General features: G+C 35.2%; 1 pseudogene; it reads right to left on the reverse strand.

The window, feature by feature from the left end:
• Window positions 1-4,235: 4,235 nt before the first annotated feature.
• On the reverse strand, window positions 4,236-9,648 carry Gm37996 (annotated as a pseudogene).
• Between the last annotated feature and the right edge of the window lie 329 nt (window positions 9,649-9,977).

Here is a 9,977-nt window from a genome sequence, read left to right on the forward strand (position 1 = left end):
TGTCTTGAAATCTACTGTCAAAGCAATTTATTCAAAACTCTTCTATTTAGCTTTCAGAAGATTTTTAAAACAAGTACAAAAATCAGTCACATTCTTGCCAAAATATTACAAAAATGGACTCGAGGCCATCTACTAATATTCTTCTCCAAAGCTTCTCAAATAGTCAAAATCTCTCAGTAAAACTTTCTTACATACTAGTCACCCTATGGAACGTTAATGCTAGTATGGAGCATTAAGGACTGATTACGGCTTTCAACTGTTATCCTAATCAGAACTTAAGATTCTCCCAACAGTCAGCATGGTCAGGCCTGTCGCAGTAATTCTTCATACCCTGATACCAACTTCTACCTAGTTACTGTTCTGTTGCTGTGATAAGACATTATAAGCACAGAAATTCCTAGAAAAGAAAGTATTGAACTGCAAGCTTGTATATAGTTTCAGAGGTTTAGTTCATCCCCATCTTGATGAGGATCATGTTGGCATGCAGGCAGGTCCTGAAGCAGTATTTGAGAATGATATCCTGATCCATAAGCAGAGGGAGGAAGGGTTGGGAGTTGGGCTTACCATGGAATTTTAAAACATCTAAGCCCACCTCCAGGGATCTGCTTCCCCCCAAACCACCATGCCTTCTAATCCTTCTGATTCTCTCAAATAGTGACAATTATTGGTGATTATGCATTCAAATATATAAATCTATGGGGGCTGTTCTTCACTCACAATAACAGATAATATGAGCTTGCATTTCTCCCTTTTATTTTCATTTTTGAAATTGTGTTTTAATTAAGTTTCTCCCTTCTCTTTTCTCCAAAGTAGCCTATACAACCCTCCCTACTCTCATTCAAATTCATGGCCTCTTTTTTCATCAGATGTTATTGCATGCTTTTATGTATTTGTATAAACATATCTAGTCCCAAATACAACCTGTTACTTTCATATAATGTTACTTGTATGGATGAGTTCAGGGTTGACTGTTAAGTACTTGGTAAGTAGTTGGGCTATTCTTCCTTTTGAAGGGCTGCTTCTCCTACAGCCAGCATTAAATTATTCCCATTGCTTATTGTGTATTTTTTCCTCACCCAATTTTGCATTTTTGTGGGTGTCCTCTTTGTTCAAGTCATTTTTGGGCAGTCATGTTCATAAGAAATTACAGATATAGTTTGGATATTGCTAGAACACACAATCAGATTCAATTTGTATATTTAGAATAGCAATTAAAAACTTGGTTGTTCAAGCTTATTGAGCTGTGAAAATAAAAACTTGAATTATGTAATGTGAGCACATTTAAAAACTTCATACTTTTAAGCCTTTACTCCAATATTGACAGTCTGTCCTATATTATATTCGAACACACAGATCATGTTTTCAAGAAATAAATTGGATTTTGAACTCACATTGTCCTTTTAGTTAGAGCATTCTCCAGTATCTGTCAAGACTTGAAGTCTAAATATAAAGTACATAAAGAAAGAGTCTCAAGATGAAAGCGAGCTCTTTAGTATAAATTCAGTGTGGTTATATAAATTAATTTACATTTTGCAGACATGAAATTAAGTAACTGATAGTACTCCTGTAAAATAAATAAATTTTAAGCCAAATCCTCTACATCTAAATTGTACCATTAGAGTATCATTTTTATATCCTTCATATAACACTATCCAATATTAGGTATTCTTGAGAAAGTCAAGTAATTCATCTAAATGAGGAAAAATCATATCCTCTTCATAATCAGAAAATCATGAAAACTCTCAGTGTCTTTCAAATCTGAACTGGGAACTACAGAATCATTATAACTATCAATTTGGCTGCATAGTATAATTATCATTTAACTGTTAGAGGAAAGTCCTTTCCTTTCCTTTTTTTCCCCTTTCCCTTTCCCTTTCTTTCTTTCTTTCTTCCTTCCTTCCTTCCTTCCTTCCTTCCTTCCTTCCTTCCTTCCTTTCTTTCTTTCTTTCTTTCTTTCTTTCTTTCTCTCTCTCTCTCTCTTTCTGTCTCTCTCTTTCTGTCTCTCTCTTTCTCTTTTTCTCTCTTTCTCTCTTTCTCTTTCTCTTTCTCTCTTCTTTCTCTCTCTCTTTACTTCCTTCCTTCCTCATTCTTTCCTTGCTTCCTTTCTTTTTCTTCTCCATACTTCCTTTTTTCCAGTCATTGTTTTTTCGCTTTTTCTTTCTTTCTTTTTTTTTTTTTTCCGAGAAATTTGACACAGTGTTTTATGTACATAACACTAGAGTTGAACTTATTATGAGTATTAGGGTGACCTGAAACTTCTAATTCTTCTTTCTCTACCTCTCAATATTTTATATTATAGCTTTGCCACTGATCTAGTTTATGATGTAATGACTCATATCCAAGACTTTATGCCTACTAGGCAAGTACTCTAACACCTGAACTATATCCCCAGCAGTTGTATCTTTTTAGAAGGAATGCAGAAATGATTTAATAAAAGTGATATAATGAATTAATTTTATTGCCTTATATATATAGGCTTTGAAAGATGTTTATCATTCTGTATTCTATATTAGGATTCTAGCTATACTCTTTTACTGCATATACCATGTCTTTATCTTATTTTATTTTATTTACGTATGTGTATATGTGTGTCCACATGTGGTATTCCCATATATGTGCCTATGTCTAATAAGGCTAGAGGCTTTGGATTACCTTAAGCTGGGACTACATACAGGTGGTTTTTAAATACTATTTCAATATTGTATATTGAAGCATAATCCTTATGTGGTTTTCAAGTGTTATTAGCCAGTCACTCAGCACTTTCAGTAGGCCATGTGGTCATTTGAAGTACACATTCATGGTTAAAGACACACACACAAACACACACACACACAAGACATAAATCCTGTCAGACATGGTACATGGCAAAGGCTCTTTCTCATTATTTTGTCTTACCATTCTTTCAATTCATCATTCCTTTACTCTACAGAAGCTGTTTAGTTTCATGTGAAACTTTTTGTCAATTTCTAATTTTACTTCATATACTACTTTAGTCACGTTTAGAAAGTCTTTCTTGCACCTATATCCTGAAGTGTAGGCTACATATATTTTCTTTAGAAATTTCAGAATATTACATTTTAAGGTGGGACTTTTGATCCATTAGCAGAGTTAAGGAGTAAGTATGTAGCTTAATTTTTCTGCATGTTGAAATGCACCATTCTCAGCACTATTTGTAGAAGATGCTTTTTCTCCATTGTATATTCTTGGTATCATTGTCAAAATCATATTGCTGCAGTTTGATGTACACATGCCTGTTTCCTCTATCCTGTTTCATTGAACTACATGTCTATTTTATGTGGATACAATATCAATCTTACTATTATCCTCTGTAGGGTAGCTTAAATCAGGTTCAGGGATTTTTAACTCACACAGTTTTGCTGTTGTTCCAAACTGTTTTGGTTACCTTTGGTCTTTTAATTTACATGGTATTTTTAAAATTTATATTCTGTATCTGTACAGAAAGAGTCTAGTATTTTGATTAACATAGTGCTGAATGTGTAGGTTACTTTTGATGTAACCATCATGTTCAAATTATTAGTTCTGCCAAAGTATGAATGTGGAAGCTTTGCATATTCTTATTTCCCTACCTGTTTTATTTCTGTCAGTGCTTTTACGTTTTGATTATATATGACTTTCTTTCATTGTTTATATTTATTTCTAGGTATTTTATTCTTTCTTTCTCTCTCTCTCTTTGTATGTGTTTGTGTATTATTGTGATAATGATTGATTTTCATTTTTCTTTTTTGGCATTTCATCATTGATTTATAGAAAGATACATATCTAATCATCTATTATATAAATTATATTATAATATGTATATATGTATATAATATATATTATTACTATTCCTTTACCACGTTTATTTGCTTCAGGTAGTTAAAGCCCAGTAACCCTCATTTTAAGAATCCTCAAGCTCTTCTGCTGCAGACCCTTTCCAGAGGCTATGAGTGCAGAATATTTTTTTAAATTATTTTCTTTTTTTTAAGATTTATTTATTTATTATATGTAAGTACACTGTAGCTGTCTTCAGACACTCCAGAAGAGGGCGTCAGATCTTGTTACAGATGGTTGTGAGCCACCATGTGGTTGCTGGGATTTGAACTCCGGACCTTCGGAAGAGCAGTCGGGTGCTCTTACCCACTGAGCCATCTCACCAGCCCGAGTGCAGAATATTTCTAAATGAAAAGACTCCAAGTGTCCTTTGTACAGCCTGGGGGCAGTGCTCAATAAATGTACTATATAGAATAGATTTTGGAAGATACCACCAGCCCCCGGCCTTTGTGGCTGCTATGGTAAAAAGTCTCTATGATGTCAACTATTTCTTATTTGTCTTCCATGGCACAGCTGAACTTGTATCCAGTGCCCAAATCAATCATGATAGGTTTGTTTCTGAAGAAAAACATGGCAGTACAAAGGTCATATAGATCATACATCTTGTTGAAGTCAGGTACTTCTGTAAAAGCCACAAGATAAATAATTGCACAATTTTTAACCTTTTCGTTCATCTTCATGGAAGTGGGGTCCCAGTCATGTCCGAAATGAATGACGACCATCTGGTAATCCACCAAAATGATGGCCTGACCTACCTGCCAACCTCCTGAGTGACTGGACACTGCAAGCTACTTCTTGTAAGCACACATGTCCCAAACACAGGATATTCCACCCACTACCTGCTGCACCACCACACACTATATTAACATAGATTTTTAAGGATTAATTTTTTAACCAGACACTTTGCTGAAATTATCACCTCTTAGACTTCTTTTTCTTTTATTTTTTGGGAGGTGTGTGGAATCTTTCGGTTCTCTTATTTGACGAGTACTGTTGTCTGTAAATATTGATATATTGATTTATTTTCCTGTTCATATTTCTCTAATAATATATCTCTAGCTATGCTGACTAAGAAGACATTATATGTTAAGATTTGCCCCCTCTATTATTAGAGCTTGCTTAAATTTTATTATAAAAGTATGTTGGGTTTTGTCAGAGACTATTTCTGCACCTAATAAGATGATCCTTTATTTGTGTCTTAAGCTTATTTATATAATAAATAATGTATAGTGCGTTTTCAAATATTCTTGCATACTTGGTTAAGGTTAATAACAGTTTTAGATGAGCATGATTTATCTTAATCAGGAAGAATACATTGTATTTTATTGTTTTGTTTTAATATTTTATTTAATTTTTGTATTAGCTGATACTGAAATCATCAAATATATGTGGATATATTCCTATATTTTTATTATATGAAGTAATTTGAGTAATATGGCATTAATTCTTTTTCAAATTTCTGTTAGAATTCTGGAAATGTATCTAATCATGGGCCATTTATAATTAGAAGTTTTACTATTGTTCAAAGCTCTTTTAGTGTGAATCTGTTTAAATAATTTATTTATGTTGGCTTGATTTTAAATACTGTAAATTTCCATGAATTTGTGTTTCTTTGTATTTTCCAATTTTATAGAATAGAAGAGTTCTTAAAATATGATGATAGCATATTCTGAGTTTCTTATGTGTTGGGGTTAGGGATACCATTGCTGTGATGAAATAACATTGTCCAAGAACAGTGTCATGTGATGGCAATTCTGAGCACTTATGAGAAAATGCAATCGATAGATAGATAGATAGATAGATAGATAGATAGATAGATAGATAGACAGATAACAAAAAGATGGCATGATCCATGACCTCAGTTTCTTCAAAACACAAAGTTGTTCTTAATATGTGCTTTTGTGGCCCTGCCAGGGATATTAGAGTAGAAAAGAATGCACTTCAGATTATTCATTTCAACTATCATTATTTGTTTATGTGCCTCTATGGTAAAAAATGTTTTTGCTATGTGCAGCTTGTTCTTGTGATTGTAAACTTTATTCATATGATTCTTAACCTACCAAATCCCAACCTAGGCTTTGAGAGATTTAGAGGAAGTGATGTTTGAGATCAGTGGAAGAAACTTCTCAAATCAATTTTGGGTACAAGTTAACAGTTCTCTGTTCTGCTTGAGCTGGCTCTCCAGACAGACATATAGCTAGCTCAGCCCTTCAGACAAAAATCCAGTCTTCTACTTACACATCAATTCAATCATTACCCTAGGTTCCATTTTGATATCCCGCATATCAGCATTTTATGACCTTAGCCCCTTGGTTCTCACAAAAAGACAGGCAGTACATTTTTTTTTTTATCATAGCAAATGAACTCAGAGACCTAGCTGCCTTTGTAAGCATAAACAATAAGTTTAACTGGGTGAAATCCCATCCCAAGATTACCATTCCCACCAGGCCTGGATTTAAACACACTCTGTCCAAGGCTGAACTTGAACTCAGAAATCTACCTGCCTCTGTAAACACAGACAATAAACTTAGCTGGGTGGGATATTGCTCTGAGATCACAGTAAGGGTTCTGAAAATCGCTTAAGGAAGACTACAGATGCAGAGTATATGCGGAAACAAGGAGTGTTTATTCTTCAGAAACTACTAGCATGCTAGGCTGATCATCATCAGAACAGCAATGCAGACAGACATTTGAGTCCCCTTTATAACAGAACTGCTTAATTGCTTCTGAGATAGCAGCAGACTTCTAAAACCTAGGGCACATTCCATGGGGTTACAAAAACTGAAGGCCATTAACAAGATCTACACCACAGGTCCACAGGTGAAAAATAGTAGGTAACATATTGACTGTATTTATCTATTGAAAACTTCCAGGATAGCTTAGTTATGGTCTTTAACTTTCCATGAACCTGTGAAGCTAGTTAAAAATGCTTAGCCAGAAAATTGTTACTAGTGGGTATGCATTCTTTGCTATAAACATCTTATAAACCCATCAATATATGACCTAAATATATGTGCAAACTCCTAGTGTGCTTTCAGTGTAAGACTCTGAAAGTCCTATAAGTGCTAAGAACAAAGAACAGAGACAGGCTTTCCTCCCCTTCTCTTCTGAAGACTTAGAGAATCTCTTCAATTGCAATTCCCTTCAGAGACTTTCCCTAGCCTCCTGCTGTTTTACTATGAGGTGTTAAATACCAGAATGCAGCTTCTTGCCTCAGAGCAACTCAGGCAGGTTGATCATTGGCAGAAGCTAAGTGCCTCACATCTAGGATGGATAGCAAATGGTTTATGACCTAGTTTTTGGGTAGAGACAAAATGGAATAAAAAATGACTCTTCAATCACCATTCCCTAAATCTCTTTACCTCTTCCCTTAATATCATTCTGACAAGCTGGGTCATTAGTGTAGCTTTCTCTGTTCTATTACATCAGGAAACATCTTCATATAATTCATATTGCATCAGTGTATTTTGCATAGGTGAGAATTATATATTCTTGAACTCCTGTTTTCCGAGTTCTTATACACAGCCTTAAGGGCTGTCCTGAAGGCCACACCATTCACCACTTTGCTGAGAAACACCAGACACACATTAGCCTCCTAGACTCTTATGGTTTCAAATTATCATGGAGTCATTAACCTTGCAGAGAGAACATTTCTGGACAATCATGGCAGAGAGAAAATTTTCTGAAAGAAAAGCATAAAGTAAATTATGTATATTATTATACAAACAAGCCCCCCCCCCACACACACAGTAATCTTTAGCACTCAAGGACACCCACTTCTTGCTTGCTATGCTTCAGGGGTGGGCAACCATGTCAAATATCACTTCCAAAGCTATGCAGAGCTGGGCATTGACACTCATAGTATAAATTGTCTGATTTTCTAGTCTGACTCATCTATTTGCTCTATTCTCCCAGGTGCCACTACTATACAGAGTAATAAACATATGACCAAAGTAAGATGTACAGGAAAGAATTTAATTGACTTAAAATTCGCCATCACATTGAATCACCAATGGGAATCTGGAAAGAAACTAAGCAGGACAGAAATCCAAAAGGTGAAGTTGATACAAAAGTCATAGCGGAGGGAAGTTTCCTGGCATGTTCTTCATGGCTTGGGAAACTTCCACACTTTTAGAACCTAGGACTATCAGTCCAGAGGTTGCTTTTCTCCAAATGGACTAGATTCTCCCCCATCAATCACTAATCAAGAAAATGCCTTTTCTTTCTTTTTTCTTTCTTTCTTTTTCTTTTCTTTTCTTTTCTTTCTTTCTTCCTTTCTTTCTTTCTTTTTTTTTTTTTTTGGTATGGAAACATTCTTTGAATTGAGATACCCTCCTATTTGACAACTCTAATTTGTGTCAAATTTACATGAAACTAATCTTCACAATATGTATTTATTTTAAAACCTTATATTTTTCATTTTATTGATTTTGGTCCTTTAATTATTTTGATTAAGTTGGTTAAGGGTTTATCACTTGACCATGGGCACAAACTTGGCTGATGGTCCCAAGGTCGCCAGAGGACTCTCCTTGTGATCTTAGGATCACTAGTAAGTGGTACACAACATCAGTTCCAAATCAATTGTGACCGGCCTGTGACAGCAGGAGCAAGGACATGGGAGGCACCTGACCAGATGCTTGTGTTCCTTCTGATCAGTGCTGGTAAACCTTGGTATGGAACACACCAGACACCCCCACAGTCTTCAGAGGAAACAAGACTAACAAGCACTGTAACACACCCAGAATCATAGGATTCCTGGATCTCAGGAAAACAGAAGCTTGGTCAGACCAGAATCTCAGAATCTCATAGGAAGCTTGACTGCCAAAAACTCTGACACACACAGAATTTCAGGTACACAGGAGCCCAGAATCACAGGATCACTGAGAAAGCTGGACTCTGAGGAGTACTGAATCAATCAGAATTATAGGAATTAAAGACTCCAATCAGATATATTGAGGGCAGAAAGCATTTGAGATAACCACAAGGCAGGAGGCAAGCATAAGAACAGAAGCAACAAAAATCAAGGTTATTTGGCATCATCAGAAACAAACTGTCCCACCATAGCAAGTGTTGGATATACCATCACACCAGAAAAGCAAGGCATGGATCTAAAGTCACTTACCATGATGTTGATGAAGGACTTTAAGAAAGAAATACAGAAAAACACAGGCAAACAACTAGAAGCCCTTAAAGAGGAAACACGAATGTTCCTTAACAAGTTACAGGAAAACACTTCAGAACAGGTGAAAGAATTGAACAAAACCACTCATGATCTAAAAATGGAAGAAGAAACAAAAAGAAACCAGAAAGGGAGACAACTCTGGAGAAAGAAATCCTAGGAAAGAAAGCAGGAACCATAGATGCAAGCATCAGCAACATAATACAAGAGCTGAAAGAGAGAATCACAGGTGCAGAAGAAACCAGAGAAAACATGGCTACAACAATCAAAGAATATGCAAAATGAAAAATGATCCTAAGTCAAAACATCCTCACCTAAAGATAATAGGTATAGATGAGAAAGAAGATTTTCAAAATTAAAGGGCCAATAAATATCTTCAACAAAATTATACAAGAAAACTTCCCTAACCTAAAGAAAGAGATGACTATGAACACACAAGAAGCCTACAGAACAACAAATAGACTGGACCAGAAGAGAAATTCCTCCCAACATATAATATTCAGAACAAAAATACACTAAATAATAAAAAAAAAGAATATTAAAAGCAGTAAGGGTAAAAAGTCAGGTAATATATAAATGCAGACCTATTAGAATTACTCCAGACTTCTCACCAGAGACTATGAAAGCAAGAAGATCATGGACAGATGTATAACAGACACTAAGAGAACACAAATGCCAGCCCAGGCTATTATACCCAGCAAAACTCAATTACCATAGAGGGAGAAACCAAAGTATTCCATGACAAACCAAATTCACATAGTATCTTTCCACAAATCCAGCACTTCAAAGGATAATAAAAGGGAAACTTCAACACAATGAGGGAAATGATGCCCTAGAAAAAGCAAGAAAGTAATCCTTCAAACCTAAAAGAAGATAGCTTCAAGAACAGAATCCCAACTTTAACAACAAAAATAACAGGAAGTTACAATTATTTTTCCTTAATATCTCTTAATATCAATGGACTCAA

This window comes from Mus musculus, chromosome 3, assembly GCF_000001635.26.
Source record: "Mus musculus strain C57BL/6J chromosome 3, GRCm38.p6 C57BL/6J".
In the NCBI taxonomy this organism is placed as follows: domain Eukaryota; kingdom Metazoa; phylum Chordata; class Mammalia; order Rodentia; family Muridae; genus Mus; species Mus musculus.